The following is a 20,065-nucleotide window of genomic DNA, read 5'->3' as shown; positions in this document are numbered from 1 at the left end:
TTTCTATAGAGTCCACACATTTTGTTCAATAATGGCCTATTGTATGGTTATTGACATTTGAACTATATTTGAAAAGGATGTAACCCGGAATTCATTAGAACATGTGATTTGGCACTACTTGTTTAGAATATGGTGATAAAGTGCATTTAAACAGTTGTTTTAATTTAGTTACTTAAAATATTCACTTTAAAAAAAATATTAGACTATTTGTACATACAGTATGGGTTTGGATTATTATTAAATTTGAAATTAGGTCTTACACGTTACTCAGGAGAAAGTTGGTGTTGACACAAAGATGTAGTTTTTTATGATATATTGTATATACTTTAAATAGGCCATGCCATTTTGCAGGTTTATTTAAGTTTTTTTCAAGTTAGTAATTTATTTTTCGATCAAATTAAATTGGCATTAAATGGCATATTCAACAAACACATTTCTAAAGATTATTTAGTTTTTATTTTGTTAAGGATAGCATCACTCTTGAGGGCATTCCTTTAGGTTGAAACATAGTCTTATGAAGAAGGCATACTAGACACATGTTTTAAAAGATCGATGTTAATGCAACATATTTAGTTTAGTTTAAATTGGCTATTGAGACTCATTATTGAGAATCTATGGGACTCCTAAAACAGTATTGGGAGATAAGGCGCTGGATTATGTTGATCATTTTATGTACTTAGACAAGTGGAGAGAGGCATTATATACCAATAGATAAAAGTTTTGGTCCTCTCTCCTTCATCTTTTTTTTCCTTTGTTATGTATTATACCATATGGACAATTGTCTGAAATAAAAGTTGAATTGAATTGAATTGAAAAAATTAGGCTGACCACCACTTGCAATATTTTGCAGTTTTTTAAGGAATTTATTTATTTCAATAACCATATACAGTAGTGACTACAGTGGTGTATAGTTTTTAACCTTTTATAATTTGTTTTTGTACTTTTTTTACGTGAATGTATTGTGTATGTACCATGTTTCTATGTGGTTTAATTTTAACCATTTTTTTTACCATCAATTTTAATGCTTTTAATATAAATATCTTGTAATTCAGCTTCAGCTGCGAAGACGATAAGAAATAATATAAACAAACAAACGTGTAAACTTGTAGGCAGTTTATGGATGAATGAATGAATGAATATGAATAAAAGTTGAATTGAATTGAAAAAATTAGGCTGACCACCACTTGCAATATTTTGCAGTTTTTTAAGGAATTTATTTATTTCAATAACCATATACAGTAGTGACTACAGTGGTGTATAGTTTTTAACCTTTTATAATTTGTTTTTGTACTTTTTTTACGTGAATGTATTGTGTATGTACCATGTTTCTATGTGGTTTAATTTTAACCATTTTTTTAACCATCAATTTTAATGCTTTTAATATAAATATCTTGTAATTCAGCTTCAGCTGCGAAGACGATAAGAAATAAAATAAACAAACAAACATGTAAACTTGTAGGCAGTTTATGGATGAATGCAATATTTTATGCTTATAAATTTAATGTACCAATGGCCTACTTTAAACTAAACATAATAAGTCAATGTTGCAACTCTTTTACATTATAGAGTGCCAAATCACACATCTAATGGATGTCCACATGAAGAAGATTCCGGGTTTAAATCCTTTTCAAATATAGTTCAAATGTTAATAACCATACAATAGGCCACTATTGGACAAAATGTGTCATTGGGCTCTATAGAAACATGTATGTTCTGAACAATTTGACACTAAAAATAATTGAATATGTACAATATTTTTTAAAGTTACATGTTTCTATAGAGTCCACACATTTTGTTCAATAATGGCCTATTGTATGGTTATTGACATTTGAACTATATTTGAAAAGGATGTAACCCGGAATTCATTAGAACATGTGATTTGGCACTACTTGTTTAGAATATGGTGATAAAGTGCATTTAAACAGTTGTTTTAATTTAGTTACTTAAAATATTCACTTTAAAAAAAATATTAGACTATTTGTACATACAGTATGGGTTTGGATTATTATTAAATTTGAAATTAGGTCTTACACGTTACTCAGGAGAAAGTTGGTGTTGACACAAAGATGTAGTTTTTTATGATATATTGTATATACTTTAAATAGGCCATGCCATTTTGCAGGTTTATTTAAGTTTTTTTCAAGTTAGTAATTTATTTTTCGATCAAATTAAATTGGCATTAAATGGCATATTCAACAAACACATTTCTAAAGATTATTTAGTTTTTATTTTGTTAAGGATAGCATCACTCTTGAGGGCATTCCTTTAGGTTGAAACATAGTCTTATGAAGAAGGCATACTAGACACATGTTTTAAAAGATCGATGTTAATGCAACATATTTAGTTTAGTTTAAATTGGCTATTGAGACTCATTATTGAGAATCTATGGGACTCCTAAAACAGTATTGGGAGATAAGGCGCTGGATTATGTTGATCATTTTATGTACTTAGACAAGTGGAGAGAGGCATTATATACCAATAGATAAAAGTTTTGGTCCTCTCTCCTTCATCTTTTTTTTCCTTTGTTATGTATTATACCATATGGACAATTGTCTGAAATAAAAGTTGAATTGAATTGAATTGAAAAAATTAGGCTGACCACCACTTGCAATATTTTGCAGTTTTTTAAGGAATTTATTTATTTCAATAACCATATACAGTAGTGACTACAGTGGTGTATAGTTTTTAACCTTTTATAATTTGTTTTTGTACTTTTTTTACGTGAATGTATTGTGTATGTACCATGTTTCTATGTGGTTTAATTTTAACCATTTTTTTTACCATCAATTTTAATGCTTTTAATATAAATATCTTGTAATTCAGCTTCAGCTGCGAAGACGATAAGAAATAATATAAACAAACAAACGTGTAAACTTGTAGGCAGTTTATGGATGAATGAATGAATGAATATGAATAAAAGTTGAATTGAATTGAAAAAATTAGGCTGACCACCACTTGCAATATTTTGCAGTTTTTTAAGGAATTTATTTATTTCAATAACCATATACAGTAGTGACTACAGTGGTGTATAGTTTTTAACCTTTTATAATTTGTTTTTGTACTTTTTTTACGTGAATGTATTGTGTATGTACCATGTTTCTATGTGGTTTAATTTTAACCATTTTTTTAACCATCAATTTTAATGCTTTTAATATAAATATCTTGTAATTCAGCTTCAGCTGCGAAGACGATAAGAAATAAAATAAACAAACAAACATGTAAACTTGTAGGCAGTTTATGGATGAATGCAATATTTTATGCTTATAAATTTAATGTACCAATGGCCTACTTTAAACTAAACATAATAAGTCAATGTTGCAACTCTTTTACATTATAGAGTGCCAAATCACATGTTCTAATGGATGTCCACATGAAGAAGATTCCGGGTTTAAATCCTTTTCAAATATAGTTCAAATGTTAATAACCATACAATAGGCCACTATTGGACAAAATGTGTCATTGGGCTCTATAGAAACATGTATGTTCTGAACAATTTGACACTAAAAATAATTGAATATGTACAATATTTTTTAAAGTTATGCGATTTTATGTAGTGTCAAGTTCAAAAGTCAATAATGTTAGAATCGGCCATTTGTTGCAAAAACATGCCATTAGACTAAATATAAATATGTAGTTTCTGAACATTTTAAGCCATATTTTGTGTCTCTCTTATTAGTGGTTGCTAAGATATGATAAATCAAGGTCAAAGGTCAATAATTTTAGAATCCGCTTTTTTTTTTTGCAAAAACATGCCATTAGACAGGATATAAATGTGTAGTTTCTGAACAATTTAAGCCCTAATTTGTATATCTCCGATTAGTGGTTGCTGAGATATGATAAATCAAGGTCAATGTTAGAAATAGCACTTCCATTCATTTTTGGACAAACTTTTTCATTAAAGTGAATATAAAAACATATATTCTAACGATTTTGGCACCATAGTTAAGTATCTGTGATTAACGGTTTCCAAGATACGTTATTAAAGTACGTTATTAAAAATGGCCGCCATTTTTAATTATGCAAATTAGGCTACTTCCCGTTGTCGAAAAATGTCTTAACGTTGATAAATGTGTTCAGTAGGGTCTAAAGAAGACATTTCATCAAAAAAACCTTTTCTTGCAATTTGTGTGAGTTAAAAGTCTAAATCCCATGGACTATATGGAGTATCAAAATGACCGCAATTGTACCGGGAAGGTACATTTTAAAAATTCCCCGAGTGTTTGAGAGGATGGTGGGAATTTCTGCTTGGGCTAGGGGTAGTAGGCTATCAAACTGACTAGAATTGTAGTAGGAAATTTTAAAAGAATTAGTTATCTCTGGGAAGGGGTTTGTGTGTGGTCATAGGCCTTTCAGCATGACCGAAACTGTACTGGGAATGTACTGTGCAAACTACGTTCGAAAACTGCCACTGAGGGGTTATGGGTTGGAAGTTTTGTACAGGAAACGTCTTAAACACATCACCCAGTACGGGGTGTGTTGGGGGGAAAGGCGGAGATACTGGCATTTGGGGGTAATGAAGTACAGTACAACATAATTGGAATTGTACGGGGAAAAGTTACTACATTTGACTGTCCTACTAGTCCGGAGGGGAGGAGGGGTGGGGGGAATCACCACCCGAAAGGGGACAAATTGCCATCCAATTTTTCTAGACCAGAATTTTTCGTAGATTACGAATATGGAAGGTAATCGATTAGGATAGGAAGCGTTTTCGAGATATAAGGGGTCAAAGTTCAAAATTGACCAATTACAACAATGTATTATGTATATATGTATTACAGCACAGTTTTTGAAGCACAATATTAAATTTTTATGATTATAGGTGTCTATTCAATCACCTTATGAAAAAATAAATCCTTTAAGATTAAGGGTCAAATGTCAATATTGACCAATCATAGAACGTACATATAAAACCAAATAAAAACTAATATTTAACAAAAATAATATTGCATGGCCTGCAATATTCATTTTGAAGCAATAAACTATCTGATTTTATCTGCTTCTTTATGTTGGCAATATATAATTTTGGTTTTTATTTGTTTAGGTACTCAGATAACTGAGAATACTTAGTTATGTTGTGAGGTAATTTCCCGCATGATCGTAATCAAAACGGTACTGGGTTTGGTCTACTAGCGTTCCTGCTCCCAACTCGTCATCCATTCATAGAAGCCTTGATGAAGTAAGCCTACCTGGTGGTGACCATAGAACGGTCCCGAGATAACGACTGTACTTCGGCTTTAGTCGATAGAAGATTGAAATATTGATAGAGTATACGATGTTTTATTATGTGTAGATGTGTGATTTGTTCTATTATTCAAATGATGTTCCGCATAAGGAGGTGAAGATAGTAGTTGGGTGAACCCTTCTGAACAATAAATGCCCGGGGCGTTTATTCGCATAAATACGGTAAGTTAATTCTAGCATTCTTAAAAGAACTGTTGAGTTCGACGTTTCTATCAATGTTTGATCATCCTCAGGGGTCAACAATATTTTCTAGCATTATTATAAGCAAAGGTACAATTACAAACAGTTATTATTAATTATTATTATTATTAATTATTAATTATTAATTATTAATTATTAATTATTAATTATTAATTATTAATTATTAATTATTAATTATTAATTATTAATTATTAATTATTAATTATTAATTATTAATTATTAATTATTAATTATTAATTATTAATTATTAATTATTAATTATTAATTATTAATTATTAATTATTAATTATTAATTATTAATTATTAATTATTAATTATTAATTATTAATTATTAATTATTAATTATTAATTATTAATTATTAATTATTAATTATTAATTATTAATTATTAATTATTAATTATTAATTATTAATTATTAATTATTAATTATTAATTATTAATTATTAATTATTTATTATTTATTATTTATTATTTATTATTTATTATTTATTATTTATTATTTATTATTTATTATTTATTATTTATTATTTATTATTTATTATTTATTATTTATTATTTATTATTTATTATTTATTATTTATTATTTATTATTTATTATTTATTATTTATTATTTATTATTTATTATTTATTATTTATTATTTATTATTTATTATTTATTATTTATTATTTATTATTTATTATTTATTATTTATTATTTATTATTTATTATTTATTATTTATTATTTATTATTTATTATTTATTATTTATTATTTATTATTTATTATTTATTATTTATTATTTATTATTTATTATTTATTATTTATTATTTATTATTTATTATTTATTATTTATTATTTATTATTTATTATTTATTATTTATTATTTATTATTTATTATTTATTATTTATTATTTATTATTTATTATTTATTATTTATTATTTATTATTTATTATTTATTATTTATTATTTATTATTTATTATTTATTATTTATTATTTATTATTTATTATTTATTATTTATTATTTATTATTTATTATTTATTATTTATTATTTATTATTTATTATTTATTATTTATTATTTATTATTTATTATTTATTATTTATTATTTATTATTTATTATTTATTATTTATTATTTATTATTTATTATTTATTATTTATTATTTATTATTTATTATTTATTATTTATTATTTATTATTTATTATTTATTATTTATTATTTATTATTTATTATTTATTATTTATTATTTATTATTTATTATTTATTATTTATTATTAATTATTAATTATTAATTATTAATTATTAATTATTAATTATTAATTATTAATTATTAATTATTAATTATTAATTATTAATTATTAATTATTAATTATTAATTATTAATTATTAATTATTAATTATTAATTATTAATTATTAATTATTAATTATTAATTATTAATTATTAATTATTAATTATTAATTATTAATTATTAATTATTAATTATTAATTATTAATTATTAATTATTAATTATTAATTATTTATTATTTATTATTTATTATTTATTATTTATTATTTATTATTTATTATTTATTATTTATTATTTATTATTTATTATTTATTATTTATTATTTATTATTTATTATTTATTATTTATTATTTATTATTTATTATTTATTATTTATTATTTATTATTTATTATTTATTATTTATTATTTATTATTTATTATTTATTATTTATTATTTATTATTTATTATTTATTATTTATTATTTATTATTTATTATTTATTATTTATTATTTATTATTTATTATTTATTATTTATTATTTATTATTTATTATTTATTATTTATTATTTATTATTTATTATTTATTATTTATTATTTATTATTTATTATTTATTATTTATTATTTATTATTTATTATTTATTATTTATTATTTATTATTTATTATTTATTATTTATTATTTATTATTTATTATTTATTATTTATTATTTATTATTTATTATTTATTATTTATTATTTATTATTTATTATTTATTATTTATTATTTATTATTTATTATTTATTATTTATTATTTATTATTTATTATTTATTATTTATTATTTATTATTTATTATTTATTATTTATTATTTATTATTTATTATTTATTATTTATTATTTATTATTTATTATTTATTATTTATTATTTATTATTTATTATTTATTATTTATTATTTATTATTTATTATTTATTATTTATTATTTATTATTTATTATTTATTATTTATTATTTATTATTTATTATTTATTATTTATTATTTATTATTTATTATTTATTATTTATTATTTATTATTTATTATTTATTATTTATTATTTATTATTTATTATTTATTATTTATTATTTATTATTTATTATTTATTATTTATTATTTATTATTTATGTTATTGTTATTGTTATTGTTATTGTTATTGTTATTGTTATTGTTATTGTTATTGTTATTGTTATTGTTATTGTTATTGTTATTGTTATTGTTATTGTTATTGTTATTGTTATTGTTATTGTTATTGTTATTGTTATTGTTATTGTTATTGTTATTGTTATTGTTATTGTTATTGTTATTGTTATTGTTATTGTTATTGTTATTGTTATTGTTATTGTTATTGTTATTGTTATTGTTATTGTTATTGTTATTGTTATTGTTATTGTTATTGTTATTGTTATTGTTATTGTTATTGTTATTGTTATTGTTATTGTTATTGTTATTGTTATTGTTATTGTTATTGTTATTGTTATTGTTATTGTTATTGTTATTGTTATTGTTATTGTTATTGTTATTGTTATTGTTATTGTTATTGTTATTGTTATTGTTATTGTTATTGTTATTGTTATTGTTATTGTTATTGTTATTGTTATTGTTATTGTTATTGTTATTGTTATTGTTATTGTTATTGTTATTGTTATTGTTATTGTTATTGTTATTGTTATTGTTATTGTTATTGTTATTGTTATTGTTATTGTTATTGTTATTGTTATTGTTATTGTTATTGTTATTGTTATTGTTATTGTTATTGTTATTGTTATTGTTATTGTTATTGTTATTGTTATTGTTATTGTTATTGTTATTGTTATTGTTATTGTTATTGTTATTGTTATTGTTATTGTTATTGTTATTGTTATTGTTATTGTTATTGTTATTGTTATTGTTATTGTTATTGTTATTGTTATTGTTATTGTTATTGTTATTGTTATTGTTATTGTTATTGTTATTGTTATTGTTATTGTTATTGTTATTGTTATTGTTATTGTTATTGTTATTGTTATTGTTATTGTTATTGTTATTGTTATTGTTATTGTTATTGTTATTGTTATTGTTATTGTTATTGTTATTGTTATTGTTATTGTTATTGTTATTGTTATTGTTATTGTTATTGTTATTGTTATTGTTATTGTTATTGTTATTGTTATTGTTATTGTTATTGTTATTGTTATTGTTATTGTTATTGTTATTGTTATTGTTATTGTTATTGTTATTGTTATTGTTATTGTTATTGTTATTGTTATTGTTATTGTTATTGTTATTGTTATTGTTATTGTTATTGTTATTGTTATTGTTATTGTTATTGTTATTGTTATTGTTATTGTTATTGTTATTGTTATTGTTATTGTTATTGTTATTGTTATTGTTATTGTTATTGTTATTGTTATTGTTATTGTTATTGTTATTGTTATTGTTATTGTTATTGTTATTGTTATTGTTATTGTTATTGTTATTGTTATTGTTATTGTTATTGTTATTGTTATTGTTATTGTTATTGTTATTGTTATTGTTATTGTTATTGTTATTGTTATTGTTATTGTTATTGTTATTGTTATTGTTATTGTTATTGTTATTGTTATTGTTATTGTTATTGTTATTGTTATTGTTATTGTTATTGTTATTGTTATTGTTATTGTTATTGTTATTGTTATTGTTATTGTTATTGTTATTGTTATTGTTATTGTTATTGTTATTGTTATTGTTATTGTTATTGTTATTGTTATTGTTATTGTTATTGTTATTGTTATTGTTATTGTTATTGTTATTGTTATTGTTATTGTTATTGTTATTGTTATTGTTATTGTTATTGTTATTGTTATTGTTATTGTTATTGTTATTGTTATTGTTATTGTTATTGTTATTGTTATTGTTATTGTTATTGTTATTGTTATTGTTATTGTTATTGTTATTGTTATTGTTATTGTTATTGTTATTGTTATTGTTATTGTTATTGTTATTGTTATTGTTATTGTTATTGTTATTGTTATTGTTATTGTTATTGTTATTGTTATTGTTATTGTTATTGTTATTGTTATTGTTATTGTTATTGTTATTGTTATTGTTATTGTTATTGTTATTGTTATTGTTATTGTTATTGTTATTGTTATTGTTATTGTTATTGTTATTGTTATTGTTATTGTTATTGTTATTGTTATTGTTATTGTTATTGTTATTGTTATTGTTATTGTTATTGTTATTGTTATTGTTATTGTTATTGTTATTGTTATTGTTATTGTTATTGTTATTGTTATTGTTATTGTTATTGTTATTGTTATTGTTATTGTTATTGTTATTGTTATTGTTATTGTTATTGTTATTGTTATTGTTATTGTTATTGTTATTGTTATTGTTATTGTTATTGTTATTGTTATTGTTATTGTTATTGTTATTGTTATTGTTATTGTTATTGTTATTGTTATTGTTATTGTTATTGTTATTGTTATTGTTATTGTTATTGTTATTGTTATTGTTATTGTTATTGTTATTGTTATTGTTATTGTTATTGTTATTGTTATTGTTATTGTTATTGTTATTGTTATTGTTATTGTTATTGTTATTGTTATTGTTATTGTTATTGTTATTGTTATTGTTATTGTTATTGTTATTGTTATTGTTATTGTTATTGTTATTGTTATTGTTATTGTTATTGTTATTGTTATTGTTATTGTTATTGTTATTGTTATTGTTATTGTTATTGTTATTGTTATTGTTATTGTTATTGTTATTGTTATTGTTATTGTTATTGTTATTGTTATTGTTATTGTTATTGTTATTGTTATTGTTATTGTTATTGTTATTGTTATTGTTATTGTTATTGTTATTGTTATTGTTATTGTTATTGTTATTGTTATTGTTATTGTTATTGTTATTGTTATTGTTATTGTTATTGTTATTGTTATTGTTATTGTTATTGTTATTGTTATATTGTTATTGTTATTGTTATTGTTATTGTTATTGTTATTGTTATTGTTATTGTTATTGTTATTGTTATTGTTATTGTTATTGTTATTGTTATTGTTATTGTTATTGTTATTGTTATTGTTATTGTTATTGTTATTGTTATTGTTATTGTTATTGTTATTGTTATTGTTATTGTTATTGTTATTGTTATTGTTATTGTTATTGTTATTGTTATTGTTATTGTTATTGTTATTGTTATTGTTATTGTTATTGTTATTGTTATTGTTATTGTTATTGTTATTGTTATTGTTATTGTTATTGTTATTGTTATTGTTATTGTTATTGTTATTGTTATTGTTATTGTTATTGTTATTGTTATTGTTATTGTTATTGTTATTGTTATTGTTATTGTTATTGTTATTGTTATTGTTATTGTTATTGTTATTGTTATTGTTATTGTTATTGTTATTGTTATTGTTATTGTTATTGTTATTGTTATTGTTATTGTTATTGTTATTGTTATTGTTATTGTTATTGTTATTGTTATTGTTATTTTTATTTTTATTTTTATTTTTATTTTTATTTTTATTGTTATTGTTATTGTTATTTTTATTGTTATTTTTATTATTTATTTTTATTATTTATTTTTATTATTTATTTTTATTATTTATTTTTATTATTTATTTTTATTATTTATTTTTATTATTTATTTTTATTATTTATTTTTATTATTTATTTTTATTTATTATTTTTATTTATTATTTTTATTTTTATTTTTATTTTTATTTTTATTTTTATTTTTATTTTTATTTTTATTTATTATTATTATTTTTATTATTATTTTTATTTATCTAGACTGGATAATAACCTCTATAGTATGAGTTATTATCACATGGTATTTTCACCCTGACCTTTTGCCACATTTTCAAAATGTGTAACCAAGCCAAAAATGATTGTTTGACCATTGTAAACCAATTTCTGAAGTCAAATTCTCTGGACCTCAATGTGCATACAAACGTTGATCTAACTACAGTACTAGAGTATTATGCATGCTGACTGCCAGTGATCTAAAACAATAGGTACGCGGTTGTCTGGAGGTGTCCTTTGTAATACGAATCGTTCGTTCCCTAGCTCACATGAGATTTTAGGCTTGCAGCCTCAAAATTTAACCAAACCACATGATTTGGATTTGATTCCATTTAAATATCTAAGACGGAAAACCAGAGGTGTTTTGTGGTGGAATAAATGCAAGAGCGAGACGAAGGAAATTCAAACCGCCATTACCGACTTGTGTGTTTGGTAATTCTCAATCATTGAGAAATAAGATTGACGAACTACAAGCATGCTGTAAGTACCGTAGAGAGTTCAGAGAGGCTTGCGTAATGTGTTTTAGTGAAACATGGTTTAGTGATCGGATTCAGACGGAGCTGTTAGTGTGGATGGTTTTACATTGTTACGTTTAGACAGGGATAAAAACATAACTGGAAAGGAACGAGGTGGTGGTGTCTGCATTTATGTGAACAACAATTGGTGTACTAACACATCAATTAAAGATTGCTAACTGTATCGCTAAGACCTTTCTATTTACCGAGGGAGTTTGATAGAGTGTACATAACCGTGTTGTATGTTCATCCAAGAGCAGATAAGGAAATCGCAGCGAGGAAAGTCGCAGAGGTGGTGAGAAAATTAGAGAAGATTTCTCCGGATGCACCAAATTTCATTCTTGGCGACTTTAATGCTTGCAAGTTGAATGCTGTATTACCGGAATATAGACAGTATGTGAAATCAGGAACTAGAAAGGACCGTATATTCTACCAATGCTATGGTAATGTTGCAATGGCTATAAGGCTTACATTATGCCAAGTTTAGTGGGCTCAGATCATAATTGTATAAATTTAATTCCAAAGTATAAACAAAAAATTAAACAACAAAAACCCATTCTAAAAGAAATTTTAATGTGGTCAGATGATAATGTTGGTATGTTGGATAGTTGTTTTGAATGTACAGACTGGGACTTATTTTTTAGATCATCGTCATCAATAGATGAGTCTACTGAGGTTGTAACAGAATATATTAATATATGTTAATCCCAAAGAAAAAGGTCAAAGTGTTCGCAAATAAAGTGATTAATGATTTCCGCCCAGTAGCGTTGACTGCTATTCTGATGAAAATTTTGGAAAAATTGTTAGACAACAACTAATGAAGGAATGTAATGACTATCTTGACAATATGCAATTTGCTTACCAGTGCGATCGTGGGGTTGATGATGCCATACTTACCCTCCTACATCTTGTTGGTTCACATTTAGACAAGAAGGGTACATATGCGAGAGGCTTATTCATTGATTATTCATCAGCCTTTAATCTAATGCAACCGCATTTTCTATTGGAAAAGCTATCTAAGTGGAACATCAGCCCTTATATTTCGCTCTGGATAAGTGATTTTCTTACATGTAGGTCTCAATATGTGAGGGTGGGTAACTCTGTCTCTGACAAGATTGTAGTAAATACAGGTGCACCACAAGGCTGCTGCCTTTCCCCAAGTCTTTTTACTATTTACACAAGTGATTCTCTCCCTGCTAATTCAAACTGCCATATAGTAAAATATGCAGATGACATGGCATTGATTGGTCTGTTGAGGGATAATACTGAACATGTGTATAATAATGAATTTGATAGGCTAACTACATGGTGCGATGAAAATTACTTAAAGATAAATGCTAAAAAGACTAAAGAAATAGTGTGGGATTTTAGGAAAAAACAAAATGATAAGGGATGCTTAAAACTTGACGGGAACGTTATTGAACGTGTCCATGAATATAAATATCTTGGCACGTTCATAGATGATAAATTGAAATTTGATAAGAATACTGATGAGATTGTTAAAAAAGGGAATCAAAGGCTGTACTAGTTAAGAAAACTTAATACTTTTAAAGTTAGTAATGTCACACTTAAGTTGTTTTATGAATCGGTCATCCAATCTATTTTAGTTGTAACATGTATAGCATGGTTTGCGAATCTAACAGAGAAGAATAAGACTAGATTAAGGAGAGTGTGCAAAACAGCTTCTAGAATAATTGGTCCAATTGTTAAAGATGTTGATGGTGTTTATGAAAAACAAACGTTGAGCAAAGTCAAAAAAATTATGGGAAACAGTTCTCACTCATTACACAATGAATTTATTGTAAATAGATCAGGGAGAGTTAAACCACCACGATCAAATAATTCACGTTTTAGACTATCTTTTGTTCTAAATGCTATTCATATTTTTAATTCACGTTTTAAGAGAAGTTTGTAATACCGATTCACTATTCATACCTGTGCAGTATTTTATAAATATGTTTGTGTACATTGTTTTATAAGTATTTTAAATGTTATATATGGTCTTTTTATATTTATATTCTTGCCAAGGAAGACAATTTTCATAATGTAATTTTATTTATTTTATGACGAATAAAATTGTATCTATCTATCTATCTATCTATCATCACATAACAATACACGCGTCAATATCATGTTACATCCAGGGACCAACAATTCGTATTTATTTTTCAGGTGAAAATCGGCAACCAATTCATTTGTAACTCCTTAGAAATTTACAGACACGTATCGCTAGACGTACGCTAAAACAGGGAAGAAGGTATGAGTTATTCACGAAGAGTTTACGAATTTTTCAAATTAAATGGCCTTTATTAACTTCAATAATAGAAATAATACTACGGTAACTGCTCAAGTGGACCCAATTTAGCACCAGGGTAGCACAGTGATATGAAATAAAAATAAAGTCACTTAAGATTCAATATTTTCGTATTAATACACTGTGCTCAAGGGGACCAAATTTGGCGCCAGTGGAGCACAGTGATATAAAATAGAAATAAAGTCACTTAATGTTAATATCTTTTAGTATGTTAATACACTGTGCTCAAGTGGACCCAATTTGGCGCCAGTGGAGCACAGTGATATAAAATAGAAATAAAGTCACTTAAGTTTCAATATCTTTCGTATGTTACCTGGTCCCTGCTGTATTTTTTTTTTTTTACATAATGTCTTAGATATTAATTAATTAATTTTTTTCGTCATTTTTAAAAAATATTTATATTATATTTTATTTATGTTAAAAGAAAGTCTTTAAACAGTGATTGGGTTCGCTTTTGACAATCCTGGCTTTTTGTTTCATTATAAATTTTTATGTATTCTGTTGTAATTGTAATGAGCCGATATTGAATAAATCAAATCAAATCAAATTAATACACTGTGCTCAAGTGGACACAATTTGGCACCAGTGGAGCACAGTGATATAAAATAGAAATAAGTCACTGAATGTTAATATCTTTTCGTATGTTAATACACTGTGCCCGAGTGGACCCAATTAAGTTTCAATATATTTACCTCCGCCAAGGAAGTTATGTTTTCACCCCTGTTTGTGTGTGTGCAGTTAGTCTATTTACACCTAAAACTAATTTTAAATAATGTAAAGAAATATATATATTTTCCGGGGACATTTCATGTAGGGGAATTTTACAGTAGGCGGAGGTTTGTACTCTCGGAGTACCCTCTAGTTTCTTATGTTAATACATTGTGCTCCAGTGGGTCCAATTTGGCGCCAGTGGTGGAGCACAGCGAAGTAGTCACATACAAAAACATCCAGAAAAAATACTTCTGGAATTCAACAATATTTCAAACTTGGTATATATGTTCAATGTCGGTTCCGTAAGGCAAAAGAAAAATTAGTTTCAAGCCATATCAGTGATTTTAATAACTTGCGTTTGTCTAAGATAAATACTTATTTAGTGTCCCCGGAAAGTGCACCTATTGATTCATTGAAATATGAAATTAAATATGAAGTCTCCAGTACTAGACCACCATGGTTGGGGCAGAGCTAATAATGAAAATAGAGCCCACAATTGCACTTACACTTATACTTATTACTACATAATCAGCTGTTCAGTAATGTACTACTTTGTGGCGTAACGGGTAATGCTCAGGTTTGAGTGCTCTCAGCATTGGGTTCGAAACTCTACGGACATTTTTTTGTTTGTTTTTTGGAATTGAAAATAATATTGTTTTTGAAAATGAGATATTTTTAGGGTTGTAAATGTTAGGCCTAAACAGGCCTTATTAAAATCAGAAACAAAGTTGCATGGCATTATTTTTCATTAAATAGACTGCCATAAAACCTCGAAAAGAAGCCCATGTGCTCTATTTTTAGCACTCTTGGATGGGCTTCTTTTCCACATGGAGTTCTTTTCTAGATTACTTTTGCAAACTAAAAGAGGAGAGCTGCTGGGTTCCCGCCAGGAAAATGTTTTATTTACATGATTTGAACAATCTTCTAATGTAAAGATTAACAGCATCAAAATTTAACGTGTGGCGTGTTGACCGCGAATGACTAACAAACCACCTTTCTCACTACACGTGCACAAACTCATTTGCATAACAACGAACGGCATACCAAACTACGGTGAGACATACATTCTCTTCTAAACACGTAACGAAGATAATTAATTTCTTTTTTACATTAAAATTTAACGTGTGGCGTGTTGACCGCGAATGACTAACAAACCACCTTTCTCACTACACGTGCACAAACTCATTTGCATAACAACGAACGGCATACCAAACTACGGTGAGACATACATTCTCTTCTAAACACGTAACGAAGATAATTAATTTCTTTTTTACATTAAAATTGAGGGCGCTAAACATAAAATTTACGAGAACAAATACATGTAGCGAAAGCCAAAAAAAAAGAGTAAAAAATGTGCTCTCCCTGCCTCAGCACTAAGGCCCTGCCACAGCCTTGGGGTCGTTTCCACCACATCATCACCAGATGCATTGCTAGTGCCTTCTCAAGATGTGTGGTGGAAAGGGGGACGTATAATTCTGTGAACCCCAAACACAGTTGGTCGCATACCTTTAACTCTATTCCACCGACCAGCGTGGGAATCGAACCCACGACATACGTGTTGTCAACACGACGCTCAGTCGCCTGAGCTAACTGGTCATTTTGGTTTTAACAAGGTTAATATGATATTTATGACGTAATGATGAATTACGTAATACACGTATAAATAGACTATTATCAACTGTTCGGTCGTGTACTACTTTATGGCGTAACGGGTAATGCTCAGGTTTGAGCGCTCTCAGTATTGGGTTCGAACCTCTACGGATATTTTTTTTTTTTTTAATTGAAAATAAATATTGTTTTTGAAAGTGAGATATTTTGAGGGTTGTAAATGTCAGGCCTAAACAAGTGGACCTTTTTTAAAATCAGAAACAAAGTTGCATGGCATTATTTTTAATTGATTCATCATTCATTTCATATAAATAGACTATTATCAGCTCTTCAATCATGTACTGATTTGTGGCGTAACGGGTAATGCTCAGGTTTGAGTGCTCTCAGCATTGGGTTCGAACCTCTACGGATATTTTTTATTTTATTTTATTTTTTTTTAAATTGAAAATAAATATTGTTTTTGAAAGTGACATATTTTGAGGGTTGTAACTGTCAGGCCTAAACAAGTGGACCTTTTTTAAAATCAGAAACAAAGTTGCATGCCAATATTTTCCATTAAATAGACTGCCATAAAGCCTCGAAAAGAAGCCCATGTGCTCCTTCATTTTTAGTACTCATGGGTGGGCTTCTTTTCCACCTTGAGTTCTTTTCGAGAGCTGCTGGGTTCCCGCCCGGAAAATGTTTTTATTTACATGATTTGAACAATCTTCTAATGTAAAGATTAACAGCATCAAAATTTAACAGTGTGGCGTGTTGACTGCGAATGACTAACATATTATCTTCCCCATAATACACGTGTACAAACTCATTTGCATAACAATCACAACGGCATACCAAACTGTTTAAAATAGAGCTGCAATTAGGTCCCTGAAAATGACATCTATTATTTTTTCAAACAACATGCATAAGAATCTTCAGTACCCCACCATGCTTGGGGCTGAGCAAAGACAATTTTGAAAAATAGAGCTGCATAGATTCCCGCCCGAAAAATGGCACTTTACATGATTTGAAATTATATAAAATAAACTATATAAGACTCACCAGGACAATAGAGCTTGTCCCCGGAAAGTGCACCTATTCATTGAAATATGAAATTAAATATTAAGTCTCCAGTAGGCCTACTAGCCCACCATGTTTGGGGCAGAGCTAAATGAAAATAGAGCCCAGAATTGCACTTATACTTATACTTATTACTATACATAATCACCTATGATAATTATGATAATGTTAATTTCAACTATACAGATGCGACTTCAAAATTTTAGGTGGAGTTTTCTACTTTAAAAACTCGACTTCGTATATGCCTAAGGCCTAGCCCGGCGGTGGAATTAGTCTAAGCTTCGAAATCGGTCTGGAAATCGGCATCTTTGCAAATGTTCTATAACCCCATACAAAAATCATCGGAGACAAACTATCTGTTTAAAACATGTTTATTCTGGGACGGTGTGGCCATACACACCAACTACCATAAACGTTTATTCATAACATATTACAAATCAATATCTTGCATGAATCGGACATTTCGCTACCAATGTAGCAACATTGATTAACAAAATCAAAATTCAACAGTGTGGCGTGTTGACCGCGAATTACTAACAATACCATCTTTCCCACAACACCTGCACAAACTCATTTGCATAACAATGAACGGCATACCAAACTACGTTGAGACCATGGAGTAACATACATTCTCTTCTAAACACGTAACGAAGATAATTAATTTCTTTTTTTTTAAATTGAGGGCGCTAAACATAAAATTTACGAGATCAAATACATGTAGCGAAAGCCAAAAAAAAGAGTAAAAAATGTGCTCTCCCTGCCTCAGCACTAAGGCCCTGCCACAGCCTTGGGGTCGTTTTCACCACATCATCACCAGATGCATTGCTAGTGCCTTCTCAAGATGTGTGGTGGAAAGGGGGACGTATAATTCTGTGAACCCCAAACACAGTTGGTCGCATACCTTTAACTCTATTCCACCGACCAGCGTGGGAATCGAACCCACGACATACGTGTTGTCAACACGACGCTCAGCCGCCTGAGCTAACTGGTCATTTTGGTTTTAACAAGGTTAATATGATATTTATGACGTAATGATGAATTACGTAATACACGTATAAATAGACTATTATCGACTGTTCAGTCGTGTACTACTTTATGGCGTAACGGGTAATGCTCAGGGTTGAGTGCTCTCAGTATTGGGTTCGAACCTCTACGGATATTCTCTTTTTTTTATTGAAAATAAATATTGTTTTTGAAAGTGAGATATTTTGAGGGTTGTAAATGTCAGGCCTAAACAAGTGGACCTTTTTTAAAATCAGAAACAAAGTTGCATGGCATTATTTTTCATTGATTCATTATTCATTTCATATAAATAGACTATTATCAGCTCTACAGTCATGTACTGATTTGTGGCGTAACGGGTAATGCTCAGGTTTGAGTGCTCTCAGCATTGGGTTCGAACCTCTACGGATATTTTTTATTTTATTTATTTTTTTTTTAATTGAAAATAAATATTGTTTTTGAAAGTGAGATATTTTGAGGGTTGTAAATGTCAGGCCTAAACAAGTGGACCTTTTTTAAAATCAGAAACAAAGTTGCATGGCATTATTTTTAATTGATTCATCATTCATTTCATATAAATAGACTATTATCAGCTCTTCATTTCATATAAATAGACTATTATCAGCTCTTCAATCATGTACTGATTTGTGGCGTAACGTGTAATGCTCAGGTTTGAGTGCTCTCAGCATTAGGTTCAACCCTCTACGGATATTTATTTTTTTTTTAATTGAAAATAAATATTGTTTTTGAAAGTGAGATATTTTGAGGGTTGTAAATGTCAGGCCTAAACAAGTGGACCTTTTTTAATATCAGAAACAAAGTTGCATGGCATTATTTTTAATTGATTCATCATTCATTTCATATAAATAGAATATTATCAGCTCTTCATTTCATATAAATAGACTATTATCAACTCTTCAATCATGTACTGATTTGTGGCGTAACGGGTAATGCTCAGGTTTGAGTGCTCTCAGCATTGGCTTCGAACCTCTACGGATATTTATTTATTTTTTTAATTGAAAATAAATATTGTTTTTGAAAGTGAGATATTTTGAGGGTTGTAAATGTCAGGCCTAAACAAGTGGACCTTTTTTAAAATCAGAAACAAAGTTGCATGGCATTATTTTTAATTGATTCATCATTCATTTCATATAAATAGACTATTATCAGCTCTTCATTTCATATAAATAGACTATTATCAGCTCTTCAATCATGTACTGATTTGTGGCGTAACGGGTAATGCTCAGGTTTGAGTGCTCTCAGCATTGGGTTCGAACCTCTACGGATATTCTTTATTTTATTTATTTTTTTTTTAATTGAAAATAAATATTGTTTTTGAAAGTGACATATTTTGAGGGTTGTAAATGTCAGGCCTAAATAAG

General features: G+C 26.3%; 1 protein-coding gene across 1 annotated transcript in view; it reads left to right on the top strand.

Moving 5' to 3' along the window:
* The window catches only part of LOC144858635 (uncharacterized), a 199,756-nt gene that overhangs the window by 102,316 nt on the left and 77,375 nt on the right, over positions 1-20,065 (top strand). The window lies entirely within an intron of this gene.

The sequence above is a fragment of the Antedon bifida genome, chromosome 2, assembly GCF_963402885.1.
Source record: "Antedon bifida chromosome 2, ecAntBifi1.1, whole genome shotgun sequence".
NCBI lineage: Eukaryota > Metazoa > Echinodermata > Crinoidea > Comatulida > Antedonidae > Antedon > Antedon bifida.
Note: the sequence above shows the minus strand (reverse complement) of the source record. Positions and strands in the feature narration are given on the sequence as shown.